The following is a 12,793-nucleotide window of genomic DNA, read 5'->3' on the forward strand; positions in this document are numbered from 1 at the left end:
GTAAAGAATAACTATATGGTTGCCTCACAACAAGCGTTATTGTTTTACACCCCTAGCTAGGTGAGGGAGTCCTGGATTAGGGGGTCTCCGGACAGCCGGACTATCTCCATTGGCCGGACTGTTAGACTATGAAGATACAAGATTCAAGACTTTATCTCGTGTCCGGATGGGACTCTACTTGGCGTGGAAGGCAAGCTGGGCAATACGTATATGGATATCTCCTCCTTTGTAACCGACCTTGTGTAACCCTAACCCTCTTCAGTGTCTATATAAACCAAAGGGTTTTAGTCCGTAGGACAACAATCACAACATACAATCATATTGTAGGCTAGCTTCTAGGGTTTAGCCTCTCTGATCTCGTGGTAGATCTACTCTTGTAACACCCATATCTTCAATATTAATCAAGCAGGACGTAGGGTTTTACCTCCATCAAGAGGGCCCAAACCTGGGTAAAACTTCGTGTCCCTTGCCTCCTGTTACCATCCGGCCTAGACGCACAGTTCGGGACCCCCTACCCGAGATCCGCCGGTTTTGACACCGACATTGGTGCTTTCATTGAGAGTTCCTCTGTGTCGTCGCTGTCAGGCTTGATGGCTCCTACTATCATCGATAGTGATGCGGTTCAGGGTGAGACTTTTTTCCCCGGACAGATCTTTGTATTCGGCGGCTTTGCACTGCGGGCTAATTCGCTTGGCCATCTAGAGTAGATCGAAAGCTACACCCCTGGCCATCAGGTCAGATTTGGATGTTTGAATTACATGGCAAACATCCGTGGGGACTTGATCTTCGACGGATTCGAGCCACAGCCGGGCGCGCCGCACTGTCGCGATGGGTATGACCTAGCTCTGCCATCGGACGGTACCCCAGAGGCCGCGCCCGCATCAGCTCCGGCCCTTAGCTCGGAGCCAGTTGCGCCAATCGAGGACGGGTGGCTAGACATCGCCTCAGGGGCTGCAGTCTCGACGGCGATCGAGCCAAACACCAGCATAATCCTCTGCGCAGCCCGTGACTCCAAGGTGTCGGACTCTCCTTCGGACCCCGAACCATCTGTGCCCCTGCCAATCGAATCCGATTAGGCGCCGATCATGGAATTCACCGATGCGGACATCTTTCAGCACTCGCCCTTCGGCAACATTCTGAATTCACTAAGGTCTCTCTCTTTGTCAGGAGAGCCCTGGCCGGATTATGGCCAACAGGACTGGGATGCGGACGACGAAGAAATTCGACGCCCACCCACCACCCACTTTGTAGCCACTGTCGATGATTTAACCGACATGCTTGACTTCGACTCCGAAGACATCGACGGTATGGACGATGATGTAGGAGACGAACATGAACCAGCACCTATAGGGCACTGGAAAGCCACCTCGTCGTATGACATATACATGGTGGATACACCCAATGAAGGCAACGGCGACGAGATAGCGGAGGATGACCCCTCCAAGTAGCAACCCAAGCGCCGACGTCAGTGGCGCCGCTCTAAGTCCCACCAAAGCAAAAGTGGTGATACCGGCACAGGAGATAATAACACTCCGGATAGCGCCGAAGACAACAAAAATCCCCTCCAGCAAGAGTTAGATCAGGAGGATGAAGGAGCCAGCTCTCCTAAGAGAGCGGCTAGCGGAGAGGAGGAGGATGACAATTACATGCCCCCCTCCAAAGACGAGGCAAGCCTCGGCGACGATGAATTCACCGTACCAGAGGATCCCGTTGAACAAGAGCGCTTCAAGCGCAGGCTTATGGCCACGACAAATAGCCTGAAGAAAAAGCAGCAGCTTCAAGCTGATCAAGACCTGATAGCTGACAAATGGACTGAAGTCCTCGCGGCCGAGGAATATAAACTCGATCATCCCTCCAAGAGTTACCCAAGGCGCAGATTACTACCCCGACTGGAAGAAGAAGCGTATGATACGGCTGATCGGCCACCTCACGGCCGCGATAGAGAGGCATTCCAGCCAAAAGCTCAGCCTCCACCCCAACGCCATCCAAATAAAAAGGCATGGGGAGATACGCCAGACCTGCGAGACATATTGGAGGACAAAGCAAAGCATTCAAGATCGATCTATGGATCACGAGGGTGCACCACTCTATGAGACGGTAAACATCACGCCGGATACAGTAAAATCAAATCTGGCCGGGCCGAACACAGCGGGCAGGACCCATACGAGTTGCGTCGCGATATAGCCCAATACAGAGGCGCCACACACCCCTTATGCTTCACAGACGAAGTAATGGAACATCAATTCCCAGAAGGTTTCAAACCTGTAAACATTGAATCATATGACGGCACAACAGATCCCGCGGTATGGATTGAGGACTTCCTCCTCCACATCCACATGGTCCGCGGTGATGACTTACATGCCATCAAATACCTCCCACTAAAACTCAAAGGACCAGTGCGGCAGTGGCTTAATAGCTTGCCAACAGACTCCATTAGCTGTTGGGAAGATCTGGAAGCCGCATTCCTTGACAACTTTCAGGGCACTTATGTGCGACCACCAGACGCCGATGACTTGAGCCACATAATTTAGCAGCCAGAAGAGTCGGCCAGGCAATTCTGGACTCAGTTCCTTACAAAAAAATCAAATCGTTGACTGTCCGGATGCGGAGGCCTTAGCGGCTTTCAAGCACAACATCTGAGACGAGTGGCTAGCCTGGCACCTTGGTCAGGAAAAGCCGAAATCTATGGCAGCCCTCACGACGCTCATGACCCACTTTTGTGCGGGAGAAGACAGCTGGTTGGATCGCAGTAACAACATATCATAGAACCATGGTACCTCAGATACCAAGGACGGCAACAGCAGGTCACGTCGCAATAAGCATAAGCGCCGCATTAACGGCGAAAGTACTGAGGATACGGCAGTCAATGCCAGATTCAAAGGCTCTAAACCCGGTTAGCGGAAAAAGCCATTCAAGCAAAGTACGCCGGGTCCGTCCAGCTTGGACCGTATACTCGATCGCTCGTGTCAAATACACGGCACCCCAGACAAGCCAGCCAATCACACCAACAGGGATTGTTGGGTGTTCAAGCAGGCCGGCAAGTTAATTGCCGAAAACAAGGACAAGGGGCCGCATAACAATGACGAGGAAGAACCCCGGCAGCCGCACACTGGAGCACAGAAGAGGTTTCCCCCGCAAGTGCAGACGGTGAACATGATATACGCAACCAACATCCCCAAGAGGGAGCGGAAGCGTGCGCTCAGGGACGTATATGCGTTGGAGCCAGTCGCCCCAAAGTTCAACCCTTGGTCCTCCTGTCCGATCACCTTCGATCGTAGGGACCACCCCACTAGTATCCGTCACGGCGGATTCGCCGCACTGGTCCTAGACCCAATCATCGACGGATTTCACCTCACTCGAGTCCTTATGGATGGCGGCAGTAGCCTGAACCTGCTTTATCAGGACACAGTGTGCAAAATGGGTATAGACCCCTCAAGGATCAAACCCACAAACACGACCTTTAAGGGCGTCATTCCAGGCGTAGAGGCCCACTTCACAGGCTTAATTACACTGGAAGTGGTCTTCGGATCCCCGGATAACTTCCGAAGCGAAGAGTTAATCTTCAATATAGTCCCGTTCCGCAGTGGTTATCACGCGCTGCTCGGACGAACCGCATTCGCTAGATTCAATGCGGTACCACATTATGCATACCTCAAGCTCAAGATGCCAGGACCTCGCAGAGTTATTACAGTCAATGGAAACACAGAGTGCTCTCTCTGAACAGAGGAGCACATCGCAGCCCTCGCAGCAGAAGCGCAAAGCAGCCTCTCAAGGCAATCTACCAGTTCGGCGTTTCAAAGCCCGGATACCTTCAAGCGCGCTTGGGGCAATCGGCAAACAGACCGCCTGGCGCGATCTGAGCTCGCGTAGCAACACGACGGCCACCCCAATCCCAGCCCAACGGCGTTGTTCGTGCCGCACGTACATAATTACGCATTAAAAATACCATGGGCACAGATGGGGAGGGGGAGGCACAACTACGGCATGCCCCAAAACGCGGCCTAAACTGCACGAGGGGCTTCCTGTTTGGTTATTTTTATTTTTTATTTCAGGACTTCAATCTCTGGAAACACTGTCCGGCACCTCTATTGCCGAACACATGATACAGCAACCAAGGAGGCCGACAACTACAGAATTCCCAGGTGGATTACAGATTTCATATAATTCCTCAGCTCGCCCTTGGAAGGGACATAGTCCTACTCTTTTGCTTATTACACTATCTGTATCACTCTGCTTTAATGCAATTTTTTAATATATGCATGACATTACGACTATTATCGCATTTTTGTTATATGTATACATATCTATGTGTTCATTAATGACGCCTAGCAACCGTACACTCTGGTACGGCCAATGCACCAGGGGCTTACGTACCCACAATATGGTGTGAAAAGTCCGAACACTTTCACAAGTGTGGCACCCTAAACTTATAGCATTATATGCATCAGCTCCGAATCATGTCTTTGGTCAAATGTTGGGTTTGCCCGGCTCCTATGTTTTGGTACCTTACGTTCCGCTCTATCGGCTAAGGTAGCGCTAGGAGAACTACTGCGATTATGCCCCGGTTCTGTCAGGCCGAGCACCTCAGTAGAGAAAGCTAAAACTGACTGTCATGATAAGGCGAGAGACTGGTGGCTGTTCGGCGAGGTTTTTCGAGTCCCTAAAGACTTATGCCGCTTAGGGCGAGGGGCCGGCTCCGTCCGGCTTATAGGCGTGTATCGCGCCCCGAATTCGGCCTTTCGAATACCAGGGGCTTCGCCGAAATTTAAAATTATAGAATTCTATGGCTAAGTGAGAGTGATAAAGCATTATTAGTCCAGTTGCCTTGTTCGTTGTGCTGAGCACCTCCCTCGAAGGATCCAAACATGGGAACAAGAGTGCTCAGGTTTATCCTGAACACCCCGGCACTTGTGGCATGGGGGCAGAAGCTGAGGACTAGCCATCTCTCAGATTGGATAAACAGCCAAACAGAAGGTAATATTTTAAATTCACACAAGCGTTGCATAGCGAATACGATACAAGTTTTCATACACACAGGACAAAACGAGCAAGTCTCATTCAAATATTACATTTTGCGAACACTCATCCACGATAAGACGGGCGCCCGGCAGAACACCCTCGTAGTACATCTCGGGGTGGCGATGCTCCTTGCCCTCCGGCGGCCCCTCCTTGATCAGCTTCACGGCGTCTAGCTTGACCCACTGTGTTTTTACACGGGCGAAGGCCCGGCGTGCACCTTCAATGCAGACGGATCGCTTGATGACCTCCAGCCGTGGGCAGGCATCCACAAGCCGCCTCACCAGGCCAAAGAAGCTGTTCGGAAGGGCATCGCCAGGCCACAACCGGACTATGAAGCCCCTCATGGCCTGATCGGCCGCCTTATGTAGCTCGGCCATCTGCTTCAGCTGGTCACTCATCGGCACCGGATGTTCGGCCTCAGCATACTGAGACCAGAACAGCTTCTCCGTCGAGCTGCCGTCCTCGGCCTGGTAAAATTGTGCGGCATCGGACACACTGTGGGGTAAATCTGCGAATGCTCCTAAAGAGCTCCGGATCCAGGTAAGTAATTGATAATTTACTTTTACATGCTTGCTTTGCATATAGAAAGCCTTACCCGCTGCTATCTTCTTTATCGCGTCAATCTCCTGAAGGGCCTTCTGGGCCTCGGCCTTGGCACTCTTCGCGCTCTCACGGGCCGCGGCAAGCTCAGACTCTCGCGTCTTCAAGTCAAGCTCCAATGCCTCGTGCTTTGTCGCGAGAGCCTGGATCTCTTGCTGCACCTCGCCCACCCGAGCCTCGTGCCTCTCTCGCTCAGTGCGCTCCTGGGCCGCCTTCTCTTCGGCCTGGGACAGCGCTTGCTTCAGGGTCGCCACCTCGGTCGTGGCCCCTGGCAAACATACAATGATCCTGTCATTTAGCAATCGCATCCTTTTTCTCATCTATAGACGAGGTATTACTTACCCTTGTTCTCCTCGAGTTGCCTCTTAGCGAGGCCGAGCTCTTTCTGGGACCCCTCGAGGGCCTCCTTCAGTACAGCGACCTCCGCAGTTAGTGCGGCGGACGCCAGCAGCGAAGCCTGCATATGCATATTGACATACTTATATTAGACTCCTGCGATATTATTTGATCCTCTGTTCGGCTTTTCTTTGTGAACACTGAACAAAGCATCAGGGGCTACTTTCTATGCGGTAATATTTCTACTACATTTTAAAACACTTACCTCGAAGCCTCTTAGAAGGCTAGTACAGGCTTCAGTCAATCCGCTCTTGGCGGACTGAACCTTCTGGATCATTGCACTCATCATAGTACGGTGCTCCTCCTCGATGGAAGCGCTGCAAAGCGCTTCCAACATAGTGTCCGGCGCCTCTGGATGGACAGAGGTCACCGACACAGGCGTCTCACCCCCCTTAGAAGGGGACCGCCTACCCGAGCTCGGAGCCGTTGGAGGGTCCGGCGCGGTGTTCGGCTGAGGGCCGAACTCGGCGCTCTCATGGACCTCGTCCCCTTTGCTTCCGGAGTCTGGAAGGTCACCTTGAGGCGCCTCCGGGACTGTCCCCCCTCAATCCGGTGCCTCTTGAGACAGCACCTCGGTGTCGTCGGCTGGATGAGGGGAGGTGGCGGTCGGGACTGGATCGCTATCCATGTCCGACGAGCCCAGGGAGCCGTCCGAGGATACCTCGATATTGGCTCAGGGTGGCCTGCACAATTGAGTTCAGCGTTAGGGAAAGCAATGCAACAAAGGAATCCTATGGGTTACTTTGGTTTCCGAATACTTACGATCTCCCCTGGGGCTTGGCCCTGGGCAACCACTCGTCTTCACTTTCGTCGGCGGCGGTAGAGCTGTCCGGAAGGAGCGTCCTTCCCTTCTTGGACCCTCCGGCCTCCCCAGTTGGGGTGGCCTTCCTTTTCTTGTCTCCCCCAGTCGGTGGGGGAGCCTCTTCTTCCTCTTCCTCGTCTTCGGGGGAAGAGTGCGCCGTAGACTCATCGGATGGTGAGTCCGACGACGCCTGGCGTCGGGAACTCTTTCGAGCTCCCTTGGCCTTCTGGGTCTTCTCCGGCACCTTATAAGGGGCCGGAGTCAACATCTTCGCCAGAAGGGCGTCTGCAGGGCCTTCGGGCAAGGGAGCCGGACAGTCGATTTGTCCGGCCATTTTCTGCCAGTCCTGTTAACGGCATGGGAGTTTAGATCCCGCATAGAATCAATCTATATAGAAAACAAGTATCCTGTGAAAGGTAAAACAACTTACCGCACTGGCGTGGCGCTTTGCGCTGAATCCGCGATCCTCAGTAATGGGGGGAGGGACCGCGGCGCCCTTGAACAGCACCCTCCAGGCATCTTCATGAGTCGTGTCAAAGAGCCTGTTCAGAGTTCGGTGCTGCGCCGGATTGAACTCCCACAAGGTAAACTCCCGTTGTTGGCACGGGAGTATCCGGCGGACGAGCATAACCTGGACTATGTTGACAAGCTTGAGCTTCTTATCCACCATGTTCTGAATACATGACTGGAGTCCGGTCAGCTCTTTTGAATTACCCCAGGACAGGCCCTTCTCTTTCCAGGAGGTGAGCCGCATGGGGATGCCAGATCGAAACTCGGGGGCCGCTACCCATGCGGGTCGCGCGGCTCAGTGATATAGAACCACCCCGATTGCCACCCCTTTATGGTGTCCACGAAGGTGCCCTCGAGCCATGTGATGTTGGGCATCTTGCCCACCATGGCGCCTCCGCACTCCGCCTGGCGGCCGCTCACTACCTTCGGCTTGACATTGAAGGTCTTCAGCCATAAGCCGAAGTGGGGCTTGATGTGGAGGAAGGCCTCGCACACGACGATGAACGCCGAGATGTTGAGGATGAAGTTCGGGGCCAGATCGTGGAAATCCAGGCCATAATAAAACATAAGCCCCCGGACGAAGGGATGGAGAGGGAATCCCAGTCCGCGAAGGAAATGTGTGAGGAATACCACCCTCTCATGGGGCTCGGGGGTGGGGATGAGTTGGCCCTCATCTGGGAGCCGGTGCGCGATATCGTCGGGCAGGTATCCGGCTCTCCTCAGTTTCTTGACGTCTCCCTCTGTGACGGAGGAGACCATCCACTTGCCTCCCGCTCCAGACATGGTTGGAGAAGGTTGAGATGGAAGTGAGGACTTGGGCGCTAGAGCTCGAGTGTGCGGGAGCGGATGAGCAGAGGAGGAAGAAGGCATGGATAGAAAGGTGAATCCTTATCCCTTTATATGGGTGGACAAAATTAAACGTCCCCACTTGCCTGGTAAAACTCGCTTATCCCCCAAGCGCCGCAATTGATGGCGCGGTTGGGTTACCCACGCCCGTATTGATGAGAATCCCATAATAAGGGGACACGATCTCTGCTTTGACAAGACGTGTCAAAAAACTGCCTCGCATTATGTGCGGGGCTGGTTAAAAGAAACGGTTTGAATAATCACCGGGCCATGACGTAACGTCATGTTGCCAAAACAAGCTAGCGGATTAGATCTACGAAAACTATTCTCTCTACGGTGAAATGTGGGACTTATTTTGCAGGGTCGGACACTATCCTCGTATTCAAATTCTTCTGTGATGTATTCGGAGAAGGAACCCGCCTTGCAATGTCGAAGACAACTGCGCGCCGGACTCATCGTCATTGAAGCCTGGTTCAAGGGCTACTGAGGGAGTCCTGGATTAGGGGGTCTCCGGACAGCCGGACTATCTCCATTGGCCGGACTGTTAGACTATGAAGATACAAGATTGAAGACTTCGTCTCGTGTCCGGATGGGACTCTACTTGGCGTGGAAGGCAAGCTAGGCAATACGTATATGGATATCTCCTCCTTTGTAACCGACCTTGTGTAACCCTAACCCTCTTCGGTGTCTATATAAACCAAAGGGTTTTAGTCCGCAGGACAACAATCACAATATACAATCATACCGTAGGCTAGCTTCTAGGGTTTAGCCTCTCTGATCTCGTGGTAGATCTACTCTTGTAACACCCATATCTTCAATATTAATCAAGCAGGACGTAGGGTTTTACCTCCATCAAGAGGGCCCGAACCTGGGTAAAACTTCGTGTCCCTTGCCTCATGTTACCATCCGGCCTAGACGCACAGTTCGGGACCCCCTACCCGAGATCCGCCGGTTTTGACACCGACACTAGGCATAATGCAAAGATTCAAGTGTTGTCATCTTTGGTTTTTTCTCCGTAGGTTAACCTCATGATTGACTCATATGGTGGCTTAATTCTAGTTCTAGGGAAGTGTTCCATACCCTTCCTTAATGGAAACTGAAATTTAATATTCCCTTCTTTCATGTCAATCACGGCACCTATAGTTCGTAAAAACGGTCTACCAAGTATTATGGGACAAGACAGATTGCAATCAATATCAAGTACAATAAAACCTATGGGCACATAATTCCTATTTGCAAGAATAAGAACATCATTAATTCTTCCCAAATGACTTTTAGTTTTAAAATCCGCCAAGTATAAATTAAGAGAACATTCCTCCTGGGCGCGCCATGCTGTCCTGCCATCTCCTCGTCTGTCGTCTGGACTCCCCTTGAAGCTTCTAGGGTCCCTCTTGCTCCAGAGAAAATCGTCAAAAAGTTTCGTTACGTTTGGACTTTGTTTGGAAGGGATTTTCTATAAAAACCAAAACATGTAGAAAACAACAACTGGCACTTGGCACCAGGTTAATAGGTTAGTTCCCAACAATGATGTATAATGGCATATAAAGCATACAAGTTTCATAATATAATAGCATGAAACAATAAAAAATTATAGATACGTTGGAGATGTATCACATACCTACCCACGAATTGAATAAGATCCCTCAAGTAAGTCGTCATCAGTGGAAAGCAATAAAAGTTGCCTCTAAACATGTATGCTCTTTTATTGTAAGGGAAACAAGCTTTATACGAACTTATGATGGTAACGCTATAAAAGCGACAAACTGCTCAATAAAGGTTGCTAACACAAGGGGCAATATAAAGTGACATTCCTTTACATTAAGAGCTTACACATCCAAAATAAAAGTGCATGACAACCTCTACTTCCCTCTGCGAAGGGCCTCTCTTTCAATGTTTAATCTTTACTTTCATACAAGAGTAAAAAATATTTACTCCTATTCCAATCTCAATTATTCTCCACTTGGCAAGCATCATATGGCAGGGAAGATCCAGACATATATATCCAGTTGAATATATGTAGTCATGAGTTATTATTGTTGACATTATCCCTGAGATAAATCAGTTGGGAGGTGAAACACTAAACCCCCATGTCCCTTTGTGTTTGATTGAAACAGTTTGTTCTAAAAATTTGCTTTGAGTGCCAGCAATCATGGAAGACTATATGATAGTTGAGTATGTGAAGTTTACTAAACTGAAAGCTCTTACATAGACCCTTCTTGAAAACATGATGAATTGAAATTTTTTGATGACTGAGAACATAGTTTGTTAGTTTTCAAGAAAGTGTATTGTTTATACTTTAGCTTGTGAATGAATTATTACTAGTTCATGAGAAGTTTTATGATTTATAGTTGCTGCTATAATAATGATCATGATGCTACCATGTCCATATTTTGTTTTATCGACACCTCTCTCTCTCTCTCTAAACCCGCGGTCATGATTATCGAGCTCGATATTCGCTTGAGGGAAAGTGGAGTCTTAAGCTTGGTGGAGTTGATATGTCCATTTTGCATCATGTTTTCCTACTATTATTTTATTGTCTTGAAGTTATATTTCACTTTTTGATGCAATTCTAATGTTTTCTCTCTCTTAAATTTCAACGGCAGATGGAATTCTAGACCAGACAAGAGCTATAATGGAGATAGCTATTCTTTGTAGCTCCAAATGACCTGAAAACGCACTGAGAATTATTTCAAAATATATAAAAACACTGGAAGTAAATATACCAGAGGGAACCCAAGCTTAGGTGGCACCCCCTTGTGGCGCGCCATGAGAGCTTGTGGGGTCCACTGAATGCCTCTGAAGTCCATCTCCTACTATATGAAGCCATTCCCTAGAAAAAAATCAAAAGAAGACTTTCAGGATGAAGCGTCACCTTCCCAAGGCGGAACTTGGCTAGGAGATATTTCCCTCCCGAAGGGGGAAATCAAAGCCATTGTCATCACCAATGTTCCTCTCATCGTGGGAGGACTCATCTCTAGCAACACCTTCATCGGCATATCATCTCCAAACCCTAGTTCATCTCTTGTATTCAATCTTTGTCACAAACCTCTGATTGGTACCTCTGGTTGCTAGTAGTGTTGATTACATCTTGTAGTTGATGCTAATTGCTTTACTTGGTGGAAGATTATTTGTTCAGATTGTTAATCATATATTTTATCTCCTCTAATCATGAACATGGATATGATTTTGTGAGTAGTTCCATTTGTTCTTGAGGACACGGGAGAAGTCTTTTCATAAGTAATCATGTGAAGGTGGTTTTCGTTCAATGTTTGGATGATCTGTTATGTTGTTCTTCCTCTAGTGGTGTCGTGTGAACGTTGAATACATGATAAATTACCATGTTTGGGCCTAGGGGAAGGCATTGTGGGATTAATAAGTAGATGATGGGTTGCAGGAGTGACAGAAGCCTAAACCCTAGTTTATGACCTATTCTGGAATGGGTTGATTTGGATCCATATGTTTCATGCTATGGTTAGATTTATGTTAATTCTTCTCTTGTAGTTGTGGATGCTTGCGATAGGGGGTAATCATAAGTAGGTTGTTCGTTCAAGTAGGAACAACACCCTAGCGCCGGTCCACCCACATAACAATTTATCAAAGTAGTGAACGCGAGTCAATGGACTATGATGAAGATGACTAGACGAAATTCCCATGTGTCCTTGAGAATGTTTTACTCACTATAAGAAGTACGCATGGCTTGTCCTTTGCAATAAAAAGGATTGGTCCACCTTGTTGCACCTTGTTAATTGCTACCAATTATCTTGCTACCAAACTATCTGTCATAACTACTTTACAAAACTTGCAGAGAATACCTTGCTTAAAACCACTTATTGATTCCTTCCTCTCCTCGTTCGGTTCGACACTCTTACTTATCGAAAATACTACGATTGATCCCCCATACTTATGGGTCATTAGTGATGCTTCGGCAATCACCTTGCAAGAAACTTTGAAGGGGTTCATGACACAAAGGGAATAGAGGGAGCACCAAGAGAAAGAGGAGCAAATGAAGACCTAGTTTAACATACAAAGGAAGAAGCTTGAGATCGATGAGGCAAATTGCCAAACAAGAGCCATGGAGGCGGAGCTCGGGCTAATCAACAAGGAAGTGGAGATCATGGCGGCCGAGACAAGCAAGATGACCCAAAAAAGATGACTTGGTTTGAGGGTAAACCAAAGTTCATCCAAGACTGAGATTATGCGTGATCATCTTTTATTTGTTTGAATTAGAGTCGAGATGCATGAACTATGGCCACGAAGATCCTTTTGGTGTAATGTTGTATGCCGGCATGGCATATGACCGAAAAAAGGCTTCTTCCCCGCTTTATAAATAAAGCCACAACCGTTAGAGATGAAGCATACAAACAGACACCAACCCTGCCAGGGATACTAGCTATACAAGAGAAGCACCAATAGCTAAAAACAGGGACTAAAGCCAAACTAAGAATCTAGCTAGTTCCTGGTAATAAGCCCAAGCCTTTTCGGATCGCCTCAACACACCTCACCACGCATGCCACCAATCCTAGGCACATTTCAATCGATGGGCGAGGCGTAAGATACCATCAGTTTGACAGAGGAAGGGTTAATAAATGATGCCTCCAAGGAGGAGAGTAGCGTCCACAA

Source organism: Triticum urartu, chromosome 1 (genome assembly GCF_003073215.2).
Source record: "Triticum urartu cultivar G1812 chromosome 1, Tu2.1, whole genome shotgun sequence".
Classification (NCBI taxonomy): Eukaryota; Viridiplantae; Streptophyta; class Magnoliopsida; order Poales; family Poaceae; genus Triticum; species Triticum urartu.